The following is a 21,361-nucleotide window of genomic DNA, read 5'->3' as shown; positions in this document are numbered from 1 at the left end:
TAGAGAGATCTAGAGTGCATCTAGAAGTAATCCAGTACCTCAGTTTGGAGTCTAAATTTATGGACAAAAGTAAGTAACCGTGGTGCGTGAAACAGATGCATTTGTGTGAATGTTGCTCCTCTTTTTTTTTTTTTTTTATGACAGTGTACTATACTTTGATAAATATTTGCAAGCACTAATTTCTCATGAGAGCCTTTCTCTGCACAGGCAAATCTAAAAATTCCCATGCTTTAGACACCAAGTAAAAAAAAAAAGTTTAGCTTAGGTGCATCTTCTTGTCAAAATGTAGTAGCGAGGCTTGTCTACACAGAAAAACAGCCTGAAATAGTTATACTGCAATAACTATTCCACACACAGCATTCCACCATTGCTGTTTTATAATAGTACCCCTAGGGACACATGGCTGAGTTAAACCACAAAAAGGCACTCTTCAGGCAGAGTAAAACTGTCCCCCCACAGCGAGTGTGGACTTGCTAACTCTGGCGAGCTCTTGGTTCACTCCCTACTATATTTCCCATTTGCATCCACAGCTGACTGAGCTTTTATTGTCTTCTGGAGTTTTAATCTGAAAAATTGATACCTAATAGAATCCTAGAAATTAGAATAAGGCTTTCAGTAGATGGCCGTTTCAATCATCTTCTTGCCAACTATTCACTACCATACAGGAATTTGAATGCTTTATGCAGTTGTATTTTCATGCTTGCAAAATTGAAAGTTCTGACTCTGTATCTGCAGTACAATAGAATTCATTAACAAGAAACATGCCAGATAATCATTCATTATTTGCCTCTACTTGGTTTTGCCCCGCTACTTGTACTCCATTTCCCTTAGGGAAGTGCTCCACTGCTATCTTTGCAGAACACAGTTGTCAAAAAGGTCTTTGTGGCTACACCTTTGGAAAAAATGACCAAATGGTCATAGTGGTGCGAAGGAGTTCTGCTGCCAGCAAAAGTACATGAATGATAGATTGGATACCTAAAAGAAGCACCCATTGGAACCACTTGGAGAGCGACAAACCCTTAGAACCTTTCAGCTGGAGCCTTAAACCGGACTTCATTATTCTGAGATAAGTGAAGCCAGGTTACCCAAATTACTCTGTTGCTAAATATATGATGCGTAAATAGCCTGTTGTTTTCTTGCCAGTACAATATGCTACCTCCTCCCCCACCTCTGCTTACGTAACCTTATTAAATAAAGACTGGAGAACCCTGAACAGCACAAGTAAAAACAGGCATTGGATTTAAAAGAGAGGTGTGTGAATTGGTTCTGAAGAACAGGTCTTCCTTTGCTGAAAAGGGTACACGGGGATTTCCTTTAAGAAAAAAAATCAATGTCTTTTGTCCCAGCTGTCTCAGATCAGCGTTGCTGCAATAAGCACTTTCATTTGTAAGTGAAGAAGTCCTAACATAGAGAGCAAACCTAAAAAATAGAAAGAATCAAACAAAATTTGCATTGGTGTTTTTCAGTACAAGATTTTTCACTTTGATTTTAAGAGCATTGCATAACCCTTGTAATATTATAGCTTATTGCATTGCCTCGTCATACACCGTGAACTTGTGCTGTGACACGTCCACATTCAGATGTATCAGACACACTGGCAACACCTATGACACAATAAACCTGAACTATGGTAATTCAAGCTTGATGGGACATGTGGCATTCCCACCTACCAGACTGGAACCTTTCCTTTGTAGGTACACACTGCCCCATGTTATGCACTGCTAAGCCTGGGTGCCAGAAGAAGGGGCTAAAATCCCTTTGAGAGTGAGAAATGAGCAGTGGACAATGGTACCTCTTCAGCCCATCATTTTGGGAGCGAATCATGAGAACATGAATGTGAGGAGGAAACTTTATTATTTGAAATCCAAGTTGAAGGAGACATGAAAGTTTGGGATTGCGTTTCCTAAATTATATTACTTTTAGACTTTGTATTGGGCAGGAGAACCCAAACAAACAAAACAAAACCCAATGGTGCCCTCAAAAACTCATTCATTTACCCACTGCTATTAGTCACCTGTTTCTAAAGGAGGCTTTTACATCTGCAGGGCATTAGGATACCGTGCAGCATTTGTGAGCAATGCAACGAAGTGAAGAAAAGCTGAGAATAGTTACCTTGGGACTGGGAAATGATTTCATAGTCATAATCAGCTCTAATGTGCCAATCTGGATGAAGCTGCAGAATGCCCAGCAAGAGAGCCAAAAGAGGTCTATGTGCCTTTTCAGCCATCTCAGATCTCCTACTCTTGCCAGCTCTGCCACTTTCTCAGTGGCAAACCTTCTTGTTTTGTTATTTTTTTCTGCCCTTCACTCCAACTAGAGTTGATAGGGTCTAATAGATTTTAATAGGGTTCAAAGCACAGCCACATTAATTCTGTAAATGACTTTAATAGCTTTCAAATGTTTCTATCTATGCTTTATGTCTTTAGTAATAAGAATGTGGAAGTATTTGTAGTCTGTAAAATAAAAGGGAAAATTGGCTTCAGACATAAGTTTTACTGCCAGTAAAACTGTACATAACCATTTGTGTATTTTTTAATGAAGACAATTTAGAAATATAGTTCTAAAAGTAGTCTGAAAAATGCTTAATTTTGTCTTCTTGCCACCTTTGTCTCCTGTCACAATAAGGTGAGGCTGAGAAATGCAACATCTTAAAGGCTGTCTAATATTAATTTTCTTCTTCTCCCTGCAGAATCACGCTCTTCCGTTCTTTTCACCATTGCTCCGTGGTAAATCAGTTCCAAACTGTCTAACATGATTATAAGAACAGGGGGTCAATGGCTTTGAACTTACTTTTCTTTCTAATTTTAAGAGGTAATAAGATTATTTGGTATGTAGGTTCAAATTTTTCATCATGACATTGCAACCTGCAGGATTTTGTTTCTCTTCTGCTCTCAGAATATCTAAAGCCAATAATTGATGGTAATGATTCAGAAGTACTCACTCAATAGTTCTCTTGTTGCACATGTTTTAAACTTGAGGATGAAAAAAAGCTAGCCTGAATACTTGACAAGTATGAGTCAGGGCTGGTGTCATAGTGACTGGTCAAATAAATCACTTGGAATTTTTTCTTTTGTCTGATAGGAAAACACAAACATTTCTAGCATCATCTTTGTTGTATACAAGCATACAAATGCAGTGGTTCATTTTCCAGATAATCCTCAGAAGTAAATATTATCAGGCATCAGTCTGTGCAGTTGATTGTCAGCATAGGTATTAGATTGACTAAAATATTTTAGAAACAAATGTAAATATTTACAAAACTTATGCGAGCATTTATACTTGAGATAAAAAGTTTGTCTCAACAAAGAATAAGCCAGTAGCAACAAGTATGCCAATAATCAGAAGTCTCACCTCTACAAAGTAAAATGGGGTAGCTTCCAAAGGGAAAATCTGCAAAAGTTCTTAACACTGATTTAATAAATTCTATTAAATGGATGCTCTACATGTCTGTGTAAATTCCAGCCCTAGATTATAAGTGCTTCCCACTGGTTGAATACAATAGAAGCTAAACATTGCTGAATTGAATCCATGCAGACATTCAAATAAATATATAGGAAATGATTTTATGATTCTTTTCATTCAGCTCTCATTTAGCTGTGTGGAACTTTCATACTTCTTTCTGAAAGTAGGATAGCAGTGGGGATAGGCCCTAGTGCTCAATTCTGAATCTCAGTCCAAATCCAACTTTTCCCAGAGGTGAAGTTTTGTTTGACTCAAATACATTGATTAAAACTGGTTTGTTTGTTTTTGTTTTTGCTTTTTGTTTTGTTTTGTTTTGTTTTCTCCCACAATATAACAACAGGAACATAAATGCAAGGCTCTCTTTTCTCCTTTGTCTTGTCACTGAAAATGTTAGCACTGGTCCTATTACCTCTAGCCAAGAAATCCTGCAGGTGTTTCAGCCTTTAGAAAAGCTCATATTATTAGTGATGCTCTTTTTTGAGAAGCTGAGATCTCCTGGTTAGAGAGGAGAGGTTTGGGACCCTTCTGAAAACAGGATATATCCATTCACTTGATTCTAATGAAATCTCTTAGGCATCTGAGTTTCTTGATACATTTATCTCATTTACCAGAACTGCAAATCCTCAGAAAATACTTTTCATTGAGATTAAACCAAAATCCAAATGACAGTTCTGTGTCATTTTGTGTAAATTATCTGCAAACATCAATATTAGCACGAACTAAAAACCACTTGTGGGATGTGTTATTTTGCTGCTTCATTCCTAAATGAGCCTTTGCACTACAGAGACTTGAACATAAGCAACTGCTGTTTGCAAAGGCTGAAGCAAGATCCTGTATTATACAAACGAAGACGTAATACCAATCAGTTGAAAACCAGTTGTGTCTGTTTAATCATAGGGGAGTTTCAATAAATTTAGGCTAGATGTTCTCTATACATTCCCTTTTGTTCCTTTCTGTTTAAAAAAAAAGTGAGAGATACAAATTATTTTTTTCCTTGTCTTTTTTAGAAAAATACCTTTTTTTTCTCTTTTGAGCAAAAGATTTCTTTATTGTTCCTCTAGCAGTATATCTGACTGAAAATAGTCCTACACCTGTGAGAGTGGGAAGGCCATGCAGACGATGAAAGTAGTGGGAGCAGCCATAAGGGAGGATTCTCAACTAGAATATGGTATTATTTCTTCTAACTATGGCAAGTAAACCTGTTAATCTCTTTCATTACTAGAGCTAAAAGTTCCTGGCCCTAAGATATCACACCTGGCAATAGGCCTGCCTTGCTGCCTTCATTGAGGTGTCTCTCATTCACCTTCATTGAGGTGTCTCTCATTCAAAAGAAAAGACGTGCCAAATTACAGCAGGCCACCCTGACCTCCAGTCAAAGCAGACTGGGAGTACAAACTGGCTTTTACCAACCACAGCAAATAACAAATATCTGCTCTGGAAAGTGTGTGTCAGAAGAGATAGCCAACCTTGCTGTACACATTGGAAGTTCACAAAAAGGTTTTGCCCAAGAACAGCATTATCAGATTCTCTGTTCTTTCTCGTGAATTCTCAGGATTGTGTTTCTTTTCCCTAAGGAATGGCCGTACATGTTAAGTGTTAACTTTATCTTAAAATCCCTTGTACAGGCATACAGACCTGAGAATCGTATTGTTCTCTAGAGTCTGATTTGTTTAAAACTAATTGTAAGACAATAGTATTTCTCTCTTGACATTTGTTTTCCTGTTAAAGATAATGTTGGAACCCGTGACATGACCACATCCAGCTGCACCAGACACATCAAAATCAGTGACAGGATGAAACCAAATTACTAGGCCTTTTTGTGGCTGGGGCACCATGTGATGCATCACAATGCAAGATGACAATTGAAACATTTTAAACTGTAGTTTAAACCACAGCAAAGAAAACCTCAGGACTCAAGATCAGAGAGACAGAGAAAGAGAGAGGTGTTTGCAACCCATAAAAGAGGAAGGGATTTAGTTCTTTGCTTCTTCACAGGTTCACCATCTGACTTGCTGCCAATTGCCAAAGGGCTTTGACATCTGAAGGACATTATACAAATCTACAGCACGCAGGAATAGCAGAGGGAGAAGAGAAGCATTTTGGTCATATGTGGAAGAGATCTAAGCATTCCTATCTCCCTTCCCATGCCTCTATGGGCAGAAATAATCAAGCAGTGAATGGGTCATGAGGCTGGCAGGACTGAGAGAGGATGAAGCTGCTCTCACAGATGAGAAAATGAGAGATGCTGGCTAGGTCCTTATCACAGTAATCAGACAGATAGACACTAGAAGAGGCCCAGACCTTTAGAGTAGGCTGCACCTGCAGAATATGAAAGATAGAAGCTGTTCTGTGATGTTGGGCTAGTAAATTCAACACATCATATACAAAATATTCAAACAGCAAATGGTTCATTCACCCCCGTTGTTCTGATTAACTATCAAAAGTGATGAAATGATTGCTTTCTCAGAACTATAGCCTGTAACTTTTAAAAATACAAAGAAATAGCCTTGTATTTTTAAAGTATAGGTCTAAAATGTAAATTCTTTAATGCAAATTTACACATTCAGAAAAGTGCCATTGTGCTTTTTGCAGCTCTACAATACCTCAGAGCAGCCATGGACAGTTTATATTTACGGAGTTACTTTCTGTAGATCCCAATGCTGCAGAAACATATTGCTTTAAAAGTCAGAGCTGGAGTCATTACCACCAACAAAGACTCCATAGGCAGATTCTGTGCAGGCTTTGTGGCAAGTTCAAATTGTTTGTTCTTGTTTTCAGAATATGACATCACTTAGCTGAATGTTACCCTTGACTTTGTCTTCTTCTGCCAAGATCTCTTCAGATTTCCTTCCATGTCAGTTCACCGGTATATCCTGGGCAAATAACAGCATCCTCTCAGATTGGTCCTCTCACACCATGTACATTGTCTCACAATTTTTTACCTGCCTACAAGAACAAAAGCAAAACATTTCTACATTTTCATTTTAGCCTAGGAATGCATCCCACCTTTCAACTCTACAAAGCAGTCAACAATTGCTTTCCCATTGTACCTTGAGACACAGCTAACTAGATATTTTGCCTTTAAGGCATAGCCAGAATTTCATCTCAGCCAGTTTATGGTAACTGTGATAGGTTTGAGACCTAGATTAGAAAGTTAGGCCTAGATTAGGTGGAGTCATTCCAACGCTGTAGAAGCCAGAAGATCTTTCATACCAATCTTCTGTGGTCATGTGCACCAAATGAAGCTGATGGAAGTAAAAAATAAGACACTCATTTTTATGTCTAGCAGAGATCATTTAAGAGTGAAGGCCTGTCAAGCACAGAGACTGAGATTTTTTTTTTTTTTTTCCTGTAGGGACATTTCAGCCATCATTTTAAAATTTAATTTTTAATTTTGCAACCATCTGTTTCAAGTATTAAAATCTCCATGAATTTTATATAATCACTCTGGAAAGAAACCATTCAACAGGTTTGTTTCAGAGTGTTGCTGGCACGGGACTTTTTTTCATTCCACCTCCAAGATAACAATGAATGATTGTTCCCATATGTACACAGCATACATGAGTCTTGAAGATCTGTGCATACAAGATTTGCTGTTTAAAGTCATTATTTTTCTTCTTTTGCTCATCTTTAGAATGCAGATCAGAAGTAGTACCTCTTCCTGCGAGATGTTTGCAAGCAGTTTAAGTTGAACAGGAGAAAGTAAGCCTTCCCACTCATTACATATAATTTTCTTTTGATTTGTTTTGATTTGTCTTAATGGGGATGGAACACCGTGTAGGTGTGGGCGTAGATGATGAGGTATGTAAATTTTATGGGGAATGAGCTGAGTAAGCAAGTTTGAAGCTACCTCTCAAAATAATTCTTCATACAAGCCTTGGGGAGGCAATCAGACGCTTATTTTAGGATCCTTTTACAAATCCACTCTGTTTCACACAACTGTGAAAGCCAAGGCTTGTGCAGCCAAAATTAAATGGTCACATCAGCTCCTTCTCCATAGGATTTTGGTTTGTTACTCTCAAGCTTGTTGTCAATAAAGCCACTAGCATAGAAGAGCATATGCACTGTGTGTCTGCTCATTTCTAAGGTTGCTGGTTCACCTCAGAGAGGGCATCCATCTCAGTGAAGTATCAGGATTTTCCTAGGGCAGGCCAGATCTCTCGGTGTTGAGAGATCTGTGCCAAAAGAAAGGATAGAAATTGTAGAGCAAACCTATGGGTGGAGGAGAGTTTTCATCCATCCCATGTACGTGATCCTTTATCATAGAATTGTAGAATCAGTAAGGTTGGAAAAGACCCACAGGATCATCCAGTCCAACCATTCGCCCTTCACCAATGGTTCTCGCTAAACCATGCCCCTCAATACAACATCCAAACGCTCTTTGAACACCACCAGGCTCGGTGACTCCACCACCTCTCTGGGCAACCCATTCCAGTGCCTGACCACCCTTTCAGAGAAGTAGTATTTCCTAATGTCCAGCCTGAATCTTCCCTGGTGCAGCTTGAAGCCATTCCCTCTAGTCCTGTCACTAGTCACACGAGAGAAGAGGCTGACCCCCAGCTCACTGCAACCTCCCTTCAGGTAGTAATAGAGAGCAATAAGGTCTCCCCTGAGCCTCCTCTTCTCTAGACTGAACAATCCCAGCTCCTTCAGCCGCTCCTCATAAGGCCTGTGCTCCAGACCCCTCACCAGCTTTGTTGCCCTCCTCTGGACACGCTCCAGGGCCTCCATGTCTTTCTTACAGTGAGGGGCCCAAAACTGGACACAGTACTCGAGGTGTGGCCTCACCAGTGCTGAATACAGGAATGACAGGTATGAAACTCAGCTAAACGCCAGTAGGCAGACATGACTTTCCCACAGTCCACAATGTGGTAATGCAGAAAAGTAATGGTATTTGAAGGGAGCAGATACAGATAAATGCCCCAGCAGAAGGACTATCATGACACCACATTACCATAGAGCTGAAGGTGCTAAAGGAATGAAGGGAGACAAAAAGCTTTCTTACAAATAAGATCTCTGGAAATTCCTGAGCATATCAACAGGTTGTTTCAAGTCCTGCAAATCCCACCCATTCAGCAGAAGAAACCTATGAAAATTCTGCAGAGGGAACTCAGGAGCTGCTTTCAATGGAAGGAAACAATCTGGCCTTTAATTAAGTTTTCATCTCTATTATTTATCCAAAATCATAGCATCTCATCCAACATCTACCTCGTCGATGCTGTTTATTTAGTTAGTTCATTATATTTCTCTATAATCTGTTGCAGTTGTGCTGAACACGGTGACTTAGAAAAACACCATTCCAAACACTTTCATCATCACAACTTTCTAAATATCCCAGCCCTGCTTGTTGCCAAGCAGAGAAGGAAGCATTACTGTTTCTGTCACACTTCACTGCAGTCCTTTACACCTAAAAATGCACCCACTCCTGCTCTAGGACTTGTTATTCATTCATCCTCCACCAGCCTTCAGAAGTGACAAATGTGGAGGGCAGAGGAAGAACTAAGGAGATGCTTAATTGCAGGATGTAAAACTGAAAGAGATGAGTGACAGAAAGATAGTAACCTTCATTTGGCACACCCCATTTTTCTAGATTGTAGTTTCACGTTACTGTTTCTAAGCTGTATTTTATTTTCTTGACTGGGGCTGGGAACAACTTTTGTGTGGTATGGTAACAAAGCTTCAGTTACGACAGGTATGGGGTCATTAAGCAAGACTGAAAAAGGTCTCTGATCAATTACAATCAACAAAAATTGAATGAGTTTTAATTCACCATAGATGAAACGGTGCCAGGATCTCCTTCATGTATGTGCATCAGCCAGACATGCACAGACCTGTGACAAGCTTCTATGCTGCGGTAAATACCATCCACAAGAAGTAAAGCCACACAGACCTAGTAGTTCAGGTCCTGTAGATGATTGGAGACAGCCATCTTGGTATGAAAACCAACAAAATAATGAGGATCAGCAGGACTGATTCTGATTTCAATTATATTTATGTAACCCAGGAGTGACTCCACAAAGATGTGGAGCAGTAATGGTGGAAATGCAATGGCAGGCCAAGAATCTGTCTTAGGTAAATAGGCTTCATCCCTAACACTGTGAGGGCATTGTAGATGATTCAGTAATCAAAGGTGTGACAGCAGTGCAGTCATGTTCTAGCTAGCTTCAAGAATATGGAAGGGAATCTGCAGCTGTGCAGGCTTTAGAAGGAGCTCTGTATCTGTTTTAGAAGAAGGGAGAGAGAGCCGTGAAGCTGAAATCACCATATCTTCCTGGCTATTGTTAGTGCTAGGTAAAAGCTGGTTTCTCCACATCTCACATTCTGCAACTGCAGCTCTGAGCGTAGTGTAGACACAGTGTTGGAGGCTGGCAGACATTAGCTGTGCTGACTGTAAATCTTAGCAAAGAAATACACTTCTTTAAGGCATTCACCAGGTAGTTCCCAAGAAGTCTGAGGTATTGCAGATGAGAAAGTCTTTCCACAGATGCAGGAGAATTTTTTTTTCCTTTTCCCTGGCAATCTGATGAACAAAGGGATGGTTTTGATTCTGAATCTGGAGCAGATATGGGGAGGATTGATTCATGATCCTTTTCTTTTTTCCTTTTTTAATGGGCTGACAGACTATGCTCCAGGCCTGTGTTTCAGAGGCCTGATCCAAAACCCACTAAGTCACTCCTTAAAGACTACAGTGTGCTGTGAATTTGGCTGCAAAGTAGTACTCAACTACCACTCTGTAAAGAAAAATAGATCATCAATTTTTCTTAATTGCCACAAATATTAAACAATCCTTAAAATATTTACCATGCCTTCTTCCAGCCAAAGCTTCCTGTCCCTGCCTTGCACCTTACTTTTCAGAAGTTGGGCACTTCACACTCACAGAAAACCTGGCAGATGTCTGCCCCATGGCTGGATTACCTGCCTCATCCCTTGCTGTGCTGTTCATCTCTTTTATTACCTTCACACTGCTCTTAGCCAACCTCACCTGGGCCACTGAAATGTAAAGGTTACACTATGTAACAGAAAAGAAAAATGTGAGCGACAAAGATGTGCCTGTAGTAGGAACATTTTCTCTCATCTCCTGTAGCAAATATTTTTGGTATTTTTATGTACATACACACACCCTGCCCATCCTTTACTGTCCTCTTTGCTGTAATGACTGCATTAGATTGAAAACTCCTGAGGGCAGGGTCCTGGCAAATGGCTTGTTCTTAAAAGCGTCATGCACGCCTGGGCTGTTGTTTTAATGATGAAGGTAAGGCTACCAGTCAACATACCACATTACCACACTGAACAGGCATCTGGTCCTTACCCTGTAAAGTCAGAGCCTACAAAGGTTCTTCTGAAAATCCTACTTCAGTAGGGCAGTGGAGATGTTTGTAAGTGTGTAAATATGTGTTCCTAGGGCTGTGCAAATAATGAACTTTATCAGTTGAGCTTCTGGGCTGAAAAACCGTGGGATAAAAGAATTTCTGTCTGGATAGACAGGCAATTAAAATAATCTAATTGGTCTCACTGAGATGAAAACTTGTAAAATGTAATTTTGTTCAACAGGAAATGTTGCATTTGCCTGAAAATGAAATGGTTCATTTTGGGTATTTGTAAATACCCAAAGGAATGGAAGAGGCCAGATCACAGGATGACTGAGGCTGGAAGGGGCCTCTGAAGGTCATCTTACCCAACCCTCTGCTCAAGCAGGGCCGCCCGGAGCAGATTGCCCAGGACCACGTCTGGACAATTTCTGGATATCTGTGAGGATGGAGACCACAGCCTATCTGAGCAACATGTGTCTGTGCTCAGGCATCCTCACAGAAAAAAAAAAAAAAAAAAAAAAAAAGTTGCTCAGATGATAGATAAGTATCTTAGGGTTGGGGGTTTTGGCGTCCTCCTAACTTAAAATTCTGGGACAAAAGATAGGAGACAGGTTTTAATTTTATAATTTCATCTCTTTCTCAGAGGTGAATAACCAGTCAAGCTATGAGACCTCCTATTTTGAGGATACTCCATTCACTTTATTAGTTTGCACAATTTCACCTTCACTGGAGCAACACTGAAGTCTGTCTTCTCCATTTTGCAGCAGATTTGTCTCCTCATCATGTCTCTGAAGCTGTTTCACTCTCTTGCTCCATGACTGTGTAAGTACTTCAGTTTAGACAAAGCAGCTCTCAAAGGAGGAGTCAGGGAGAGACATACCTCAATGTATTTATAACCTTATGGTAATGCTGACTTTAGAGGTAGAATATGTGAGAGCAGGTATGAAGTCTCCACAGGTTCAAGGCACAGGTTTAGATGTGAGGATCTCAACCAAAAAGGCATTTTGTAGATATTTTGCAGCAGAGCCTTTTCACTTGCCTCTTATAGCTACCCCATTTCTTATAGAACATCCAGATAGTCATGGAGGAAGAGTGTGAAGAATGACTCCTGACATGCTAGTTAAAGCATTCTCCCAGAAGGTGTGACATGCAAGACACTCATTCCTGCTCCAGTTAATGTTTAATTATTTACACAAAAAGAATGGTGTAAATAGGAATAAGAATCCTGGTCCTCAGCCCCTGTCTCCTGGACTACGATGCAGCAGGCTAGGAGGAGAAGGGGGTGGAAGACCAGGTCTCCTGGCCCAGGCTACTGTCTTCTATATTCTTCCCAAGAAGTGTGGGTTTCACAGGGCATTCATTCTCCGCCAGTTCTGTGACCCCAGCCCTCTATTCCTGATGCTATTTGTGGCAGTCAACCTCAACCCACAAATATTTTTGCACTGACAAAATATTGCCAAACACGTTGAGGCTTCACTGTAAAAAATTCACCAGCTCTTCAGGACCTTTGGCAGCCACATCCACAGTGGCTGCCTGCACACCTCCATGCCCTCTTGAGTTTCTCCTAGGCAGCTGAAATAAGCCAAGCTGCCTTATCTCCCCTCTATTTTAATGTGCTGCTGTCAAATTGCCAGGCATTTTAAGAGGCTTCAAGTGCAATGTCTAATTTACCTGCTAAATGTTTGCACAATGCCAAGCACAATGGGGTCTTGACTCTGGCAAAGAAGATGCTCAGACACTGCTATCATTAACTGTAATTATGACTGATTTCCCAAATCACTGCTCACGTCATGGGGCAGAGTCTTCCAGGTGTGCAGAGGCCGCAGGGGCTCCGCCTGAGCACACAGCCAGGGTGCCGCACCCTGAGCTGCCAGCCTGGCCTCCTCAGGGCAGGGCCTGGCCAGTGGCCGGGGCAGAGGGCAGCAGGAGGCTGCGAGGCAGCAGGTGAGGAGACCGCAGGCTCAAGGGAGGAAGCCAAGGCTTATGCCTTAGCCTCTCTCCCTGGGGCCCTTGTGAGTCTAACCTAGGCTTTGCAAAAACATTCTGCACTCTTTCCCTTGGGGGTAGAAGTCAGGTCAGCTGCTGGGGCCAGTCCAGCTGCACTGTGGCAACCCACTGGCTGTTGCCAGTGTCTTTAGCACTTTTTCCCCCATTCAAGGGGGCATTTGAAGCTTGGGGTCTGTTATAAACCATGTCATAGGACAGGCTTACTAAAACAAAGACAGAACCGTGAAATGCTTGTCGCTTCCTTCTACTAGGCCTTAATTTTGGCACGTGCAGATTAGTAAGCACTGCATATTGGAGAAAGTATGGAGAAGAAAATGAAGGCTGCTCATTTGCACATACCTAATTAGAGTCTGATAATTACCACTCTGCATACTTTAACTGTGTAAAGGCAACACAGAGGCTATGCTTGCATGGCAGCAAGTAATTCAGTCACTGTACATTAAAGCTGTTCTGTATATACTTACTGGGACTTCCAAACATATTATTTTCAAGGCACTCTGTGTAGTTTACGGAGGTGTGCTTGTCCTGTGTAATACCTGGGCCAGTGCTGGCCTTGTCTTTTCCACTGCACTTAATAGAAACAAAATGAAACGGAAAGCACTGCCTAACACCTAGGCTAGCAGAGTTGACTCTCAAAGCCGTCCTGTGGGGGGTGATCTCTTATACCATGTATATTTTTTCTCTTCTCATCTCCTGAGCCAACCTTCTACATTCTGAGTAACTATTGCTCTAGGGTTTTTGGCTGGTTTTCAGCAGCATCTATCAAAGCAGCTTATAAGAACCATCAGGTCTTATCTTCAAGCTGGACCTAGGCAGAACAAGGCAAGGACAGAGTTTAGAGCAGGACTTGGGCTCCGTAATCTTTAGTATAGCAGATAAGCTTGCTGAGGAGAGAATCACACTCAGAGTAAAACCTCATTTATAGCTGGTCTGTGGAGGTTCATCTCCTCAATCCTACTATATCATTGCTGTGCCTCTTATCTGTCTAGTGTCAGTACTTTGAAAGCCTTCACTGGTATTTCCCAGTAAGTTGGATAGCACTGTGCTGGTATTATTGTTTTTTAAAGTTCAGCTTTTGAAATGTATATGAAATGGTGTTGGACACTAAACTGCATTTATGTGATTTTAGTTGTGATGGTGGGATGATCCATTTTGCTCTTAGACAAGGCCTGAATTGCTACAATTATTGCGACACTAAGCCCTATCCATCACTCCTTCAGACCGAGACTGGAATGTCTTTAAAATAATAATTGCAGAAATAGCACAATAGCATGAAAGATTTGAGATTTTAAAGTTCAGCAAAAATAAGGGTCTTTTTCCATCTCATTTTTCAAATCTGAAATATTGTGCTGGAACTGTGAATTTAGATGCACTCCGTTCTAAATCTATGTTAGGAAACTTTTACATTTGTCTCCAAGACGTTTAGCTCACCACAAAACCATGCCATTGGGCTCTTTTTGCTTCATGTGTCTGTCTAAACAACCCCTAGAGTCACACTGAGATATTCTAAACAAATACTTGCAGGATTTTCATCTCATTACTCTGTACAAAGATAACACTGATCAGCAATTTCCCTTTAAATGGATACTTTTTTACCCTTATTTTTATATTATCTACATGGAAGAATTGGCCTGCTGAAGAAGGGAACTTCTTTTCAAAGCTGACAAAAGCCTTCTTTTTTAACATTTGTATGAAGCATTTATTTTCCCACTTAGAAATTGCTCTCGATGTAGAATTTTACCCTAAATAATAAAGTTTAAACCAGAAAAATTTAAAGCAATTTTTTCAACTTCACTTTAATTAAATGTATCCCTTCCTTAATTAAATGTTTTGTTTTGGTCCATGTTTCTGTGATATTCCTCCTGAGATGTCTTCCAGTAAGGCATCTTTTTGTCACACGTTAGTCAAGAAAATGTTGACATTTCAAAAATTTTTGGTGGAGAGGCAAGATATTTCTTGTCATGCTCCTCTGCTGAATACTTTGTGATCCTTGGAGGGAGCATTGGTATACATAGGTGACATTCCTGTGGCAGACTCATCAGCTGCTGACTTTTGCTAGCTTTGCTGTTTGGAGGCAGACCTGAAACATCCACTGGGCTCTGCCCTTCCGTACTATGGGTTAAACATGGAGCAGGGGCTGTGCAGAAGCAGGGAGTGGGATTCCTGAACGGTACCAGGGATGTGGCTCGCAGTTTACAAACCACTCGAATGTCTCTTCCTGTTCTTCGCTATCTGCAATTTATGTCAGAAAGGCGTTTTGTGTTGAAAATGACAAAATGCTGAAAAATGAAATGCAGATTTTTTTTATGAATTAAAAAATATTATTCTTCAAACCATCTGTGTTTATTAGAAAGACCAGAATATCGAGTCTAGAGCACATAAAAACCAATCTGCTGTGATGCAGAGGAAAGTTCAGCAACACCCTTCTCAGTTTCATGAACAGAGGGTATATATCTTCTGCTTTAAAAGAGGAGCAGCAGATGGGATGCAATGCTTGCCTCTTTCCCCTTGGCATTTAAGCTTAAGGTCAGCTTTAGTTAGGTAACACTTATTCATAGCGGAAGGCACCATATCCCAAATTTTCTCTGAACAAGAAGAAAAGAATTGCCCCTCCTGAACTACTAATGATCTTGGTAAACCTGTTGTGTAATACTTTCAACATGCTTATATCCTTTCTAATTGCAAAAGGTAAGTAAGTTAAAATCAAAATATAAAAATTGCACCATAGAGCCGTAAGACAAACTAACACAATACTGTGGCTGTACTATCTTCTTTGATTTTCACAACTATGTTTGCTCAGCAAAACAGCAAAAACATCCACAGCATTACAGATGTTTACAATTATAGGCAACTGGATAAAAAACCGGCTTCACTTATCAGTCAGGATTTTGGTTTTGCTTTTATTTGGTGTGATACCTGCTCATGGGCCCTTCCATGAAGTTGCACAGTTGCAGCTTTTGAGGATTACATTTCATGATCATAATACAAGAAAAAGGGTCTTAATATGTTTTCACAGTCTTATTATCTACTTAACCTTCCAGCATCATTACTCACCTAACAGCAGGCTTTAAACAACATTAAAATAATAATAATAAAAAACCCTCATACAATATGCACTGCTTTGATTTCATGTTTTCATCACAAAAAAACTTCTTAATAACTGGGATTACTCCAGACCAAGTACTGACCTTGACAGTTCCAACAGATTCCTGTTGGAGACTGTCAAACTACAAAGTCTGATGCTCTCTTCTGATAAAGATATCCATCTCACATTCCTTCCTTCTGTATGTCCAGCACACAGGCCCCATGCTCTACAGAGGTGGATGAGTAACTCCAGAGATACTTTAGAGTCCTTTTCTCATAAGTCAAGCATCATCCTCCAGTTTAAAAATAACTGGTGGTGAATCTGAAGTACATGGTGACCCAGACAGTTATCTGCATTAAAACAACGGCTTCCCACTAAACCATCAGAGCTAGCTATGTCCATTTTTATCACATATAACCCTGGTGCAGGACCCAGAGCTGTTTGCTGTATTGCACAAAGCCAGACAAGACATGGTGGTTTGTGCTTTTGCTAAAACACAAGGTGAGTTTTTTGGAAGTCCTGCATCTTGAGATGCTTTTACAACTTTTTCTCCACCACTTTCATGCAACATTGCTACCAACACAGAAAACCATTCTGGTTCTAATGCAATGAAGAGAGTAACTTCCATATTCTGCACCAGTGAGGTGCTAGGCAGAGAGAAGGGCTGATTTTCATAGGCAATTGTATATACCTCAGTTTCCCACCAGTCACAAATTCTCCTTCTAGGTGTTATGCTTCATTTTTTTCTTTCTTCTTTTTACCTCTTGTGCCACAAGCTAACCCAGAAAGCATGAGTGTCTGCTGATGCCAGACCAGATGAGGAAGTCCTCTTCCTGCCTCAATATCCAGACCAGTTTGTTCTCATGGGAGGTGAATCATTGCTGCCCACTTTGCATCCTTTGGGAACTGCATGTGTCATTGGACACACATCACTTGGCCTCACTACCATTCTGTGCGTGTTGTTCCAGGGCTGATGAAGGTAAGTGGGACAAGGAGCTGCAGGGCGTGGAGTGCCACCTGTTTGCATCTCCCTTCCTGAAGGCTTGGGCAAAGCTTGGATGTTCTGTGCAGGAGCTGACCCTTCCCAACCTGGACATTTTGTCTTAGAAGAACAAGGATTTTCATTTTTTCTGTAGGAGTGTCAGACTATCCAAACAACTTCCATAGCCCTCTTCTTGACTGGAAGACTCAGACAAATATCTCCAGATCAAGGCATGAGGAGCCCGATGCTTTTCAGAGGCATTAGATCTGCAGTGCATGAGCTCACAGTGGATCACCTGATACACAGGAATCATGATGAACATGCATGTCAGCTATCCGTGTGGTACATGTGTGGCTGACGGAGTGCATCCCAGCTGTGTCAGACTCGTGTGTGTGTTATATAGTACCCAAACCCTTATTTCTCTATTTGATTTTCCAGGAAGAACTGTGGGAATCCTATACTTAAAAACTTGCTCTGGGTAAACAATTGTTTAAGCTTGAGGAAGGTCTACAAGAAGTCAGAGCATGTTGGAACGATGTCATTTTGATATATTGTCTTCCTGTTGGAGATGTGCCACAAGAAGATACGTGAAGAGACTGACAGTCATCCTTCATGAGAAACAGAAGTTGTTTTGGCATTTGAAAATAGCACTGCCTATCAACACAGCAGTCATGCTTATCTTCCCTGTTGGAAGACTATTTGTCGTTTTGTAGATCAGAAAGCAAAAGGCTCTGATTCTACTGTCATTGTTGACATGATAAATCAGGAGTAAATGAAGAGCTGAGAATGACTTTAGTCTATCACTCAGACAAATGTATTTGAGAAATCAACCGCATAGACAAACACATAGCACATAGAAAAGCATTCCTATACACTTCTGCCTTTCTCAACGCATTTTACAATAGTCGTATAAAATTTATAGGTGAATTACGCCCTAAAAGTTCTCATTTCTTTCCATCTCTCCTTCAGAGAGGCTCTAGCTGAAATGTAATTCCCTGCACTGCAGTATTTGGTCAAATATTTGTAAGTCAAACCTCTGAATCTCCATAGAAAGTTTTGCTTTCCATGTCAGTGAGACCACTAACGGAAATATTCAAAAACTGACAAGGTGAATCTCCTGCTTTCTCTGCAGCCCAAGCACACACATTGTGTGACTTCGACATTTTTTGCAGATATTTCAAAATGGTGTGCCACTGGGAGCAGAGAGAAGACAACTTATGGTAGACTGTCTTCTTCTATGATGCCCAAAAATAAAGTGTAAAGACTTAGCTAATTCGAGGAAATGCACCTTACAATGGCCTGAAAAAGGATGTGAAGACATTGCCCTTACACTTGACTCACAATTGAAACATATGGAATGAACATTTAGAAAAGGGTAGCTAACATTATCTGCTTAAAAGTTAAATACATAGCCCAAGCCACACATATTGACGTCCAACATTTTTCACAGGTACATTACTCTCAGTGACCTGGGCAGCTTCCCAGCCTACAGCAGGTTCTAAGGATAACACATATGTTTCAGGTACAGAGCTTTTGTGCTCCACTGTCTTGATTCTTGCTATATGTAGGGAGAAAAGCAAATTTTCACTATCTTGCTTCTTCTAGCATGATGTAAGCCACAGAAATTACAAAGTTATTAATTTATCATCATCCATGTGCCTGAAAAATATCATTCTTCTCTTCTTCTGCCACTTCTCCATAAATAGCAAAGAGTGTTAAACACAAACCTCTGTGCTAGGATCAGCCTATCTAGCTTAAGGATGCATATGGTACAACCTCTGTGGTCAGTTATCCAGCACTGTGGCGGGCCTGTGTCATTTGAGTAATATCTTTTCTCCTGCTGGTCCAAGTAAAGCAGTGCTGGTAGCATTGTTACTTGCTGTATTATTCTGAGGCAGGAGAAAGGCAGTCCTGTTAAGTCCTGTTGACTGTTTTCCTGGAGATATGCCAAAGAGAGCTGCAGAAAGCTCATGGGATTGGCTGGAGGGTGCAGAGCCCTGGGTGATGCTAGTGCACTTTATGGGTTGACATGCAAACTCACAAATGGAAAACTGACACAAATCCTCCTCTGCATTGAGCCTGGAGTAACTAATCCTGTTTGCAAGCCGGGGTGCATTGTAACTTCTAAAAAGAGGCAATTTAAAGCCTAGGGCCTTTAAAGCACTGCATTGTCTCCTGTCTTTTTTATGGCATTCTTTAAAAAACAAACAAACACAATGAACAAGAGAGATGAGACTAGGATAGGCTTTCAGTGCACAACACAGCCAACAGAAGACTGCTCCAGGAACTGTAGAATTTCAATTTCCTATTTTCTCTATCTTTAAATTAACTTTGGTTTTCTTAAATATACTCAATTAAAAAAAAAAAATACTCTTTGCATATATCTTCCAGGCAAAGATCCAACACTAGGGCTGTGTTGGAAATGAGTACCATTGTTAGGCTGGCTGGTCCTTCACATCCATGCCCTCAAGATGCTCATAAAAATCTGAGACACACTTTCATTATGATCAAGTGTTAGGATACATGCAAAGCACATTTGCATTACAGGGAGCAATGAATGGCAGATATGTAATAACATTTGAAGACAGACTACACTGTAGCAAGAAACAGAGTCAGCTATGATTGCTTAAGAAATAGGCTGATAGTCCCGTACTTGGCACACGTGATTCTTTATGCCTTAGCAAAAGTGATTTTAAAACTTTCCTTTTTAGCTGTTATGGGATTTGACATCTGTGCTTGTGCAGTCCTCCAGTAATTAAATAGGGGGCACAATAGTAATGGCATAAAAAGAAAGACAGTGAGTTTTGATTAAAAGAACCTGCTCTCATACAATATTTTTGGTGGGAATGGCACAGGCCAGCATGTGTCAACATGTGTCAACATCCAACAGCTATTTTTTTGTCTTCCTCTTTTTTCTTCCATAAGAGTGGGTTTACCATGCCAGATTACATCATCTTCACATACAGTGCACATATGTCTCTTCCAAAAATTATAAACACAGATGCAGAATCATGATTTGTTTGGCTCTGGCCCCTGATAGTGACACCCATTCGACCACTAGCCACAAAAGAGCTGTGTTGTAAAAGTGAAGCATTGAGTGTGCCAAGAGGAGTTGTTTCCAGTGAGAAACAGAACTGAAGTGATTCCAGGGTTCTCAATTCTTCATGTACCTTGTCTGCTAAAGACTGCAGAAAGTCATCATAGATGGTCTCCTTCTGGATAAATACCACTCTCCACATGGCCCAGTCTGCTATCAGATGCAATGGTCCTTGTGGCCATCAGAGGATACTGTGTGTCACAATAAAAAACGTGGACAATTAGAGCATTCTTCAAAGCATATAATAAAGGCTTTTCTTTTTTTTCCCCACTTTCATACCCAATAGATGCATGAGACATTAAAAATGCTTCAAAACCAGACAGTAATGGTTATGTGCTTTTCACAGAATCACAGAAGGGTGGGGGTTGGAAGGGCTCTCTGCGTCCATCTGGTACAACTCCAGCTTGAGCAGGAACACCCAGTACTGCTTAGCCATGTGGCTTTCAAAGATCTCCAAGGATAGAAACCAAAACCACTCTGGACAACCTGTTCCAGTGCTCCTTCACCCTAACAATGAAAAAGAACTGTTTTCTGATGTTCAGAGGGAACCTCCTGTGCTTCAATGCGTGCCCACTGTCTCTGATTCTATCACTGGGCACCAGTGAAAAGTACCTGACTCTGTCCTCTTTGTACCTTCCAATCAGATGATTTGTGCACATTGATGAGATCCTCCCTGAGCCTTATCTTCTCTACAATAAACAGTCTCAGCTCTCTCATAGGAAAGAGTCCATCTTTCCCCTTAGGAGAGTTGCTCCAGACCCTGCTTTAAAAGATGTCTGTAAGAGAATCAGTAGTGTGCTCTTTGAGACCTTGGGATTTCTTGTCATAAAACTCCAGAAACCCACCTTCTGCTCCTCCTGTGCTGCTCAGTTGTGTTTTGTTCTCACATAGTAAAATCACAGAGCACAAGATATGACACACATTTCTCACAGAGACCTTATTTCTAACGTCACTTCTTATCAAATATATGATAACTGAACAAAAGTATTTCATTGTTTTACTTACAGGATTTAGAAGTGTCATGCAGTGATGAGTAAGAAAACATGACTGGCTGCTGTAGTCAATTTGATTTATGGTTATTGCAACAGGTCACTGTGTTTTGCCTGATTAAGATTTTTTTTTTTTTTTGACTCTGCATTCTGAGTAAAATATTTTTGCAAGCTATTAAGAGCAAACAGGCAGATTTTTTAAAGTTTTTAGAGACTTATCCAGCGTCAAGGGCAGTTAGGTGTCTGAGTGTACTGAAATACCTGGGCCAGAAGAACAGCAAAGCCAGCTAAACCAGCTAGTAGGGCTATCACTGGGAATAGGTGGTGTCTCCAAGCGGCCTAGAATTAGCATAGTCTAAACCAGATTGAAAGCAGGGCCTATCCTTTTAATAAGTGTTTGCCTAATGACTCATACCACCGGGGTCTCCA

Source organism: Gallus gallus, chromosome 3, assembly GCF_016699485.2.
Source record: "Gallus gallus isolate bGalGal1 chromosome 3, bGalGal1.mat.broiler.GRCg7b, whole genome shotgun sequence".
In the NCBI taxonomy this organism is placed as follows: Eukaryota; Metazoa; Chordata; class Aves; order Galliformes; family Phasianidae; genus Gallus; species Gallus gallus.
Note: the sequence above shows the minus strand (reverse complement) of the source record.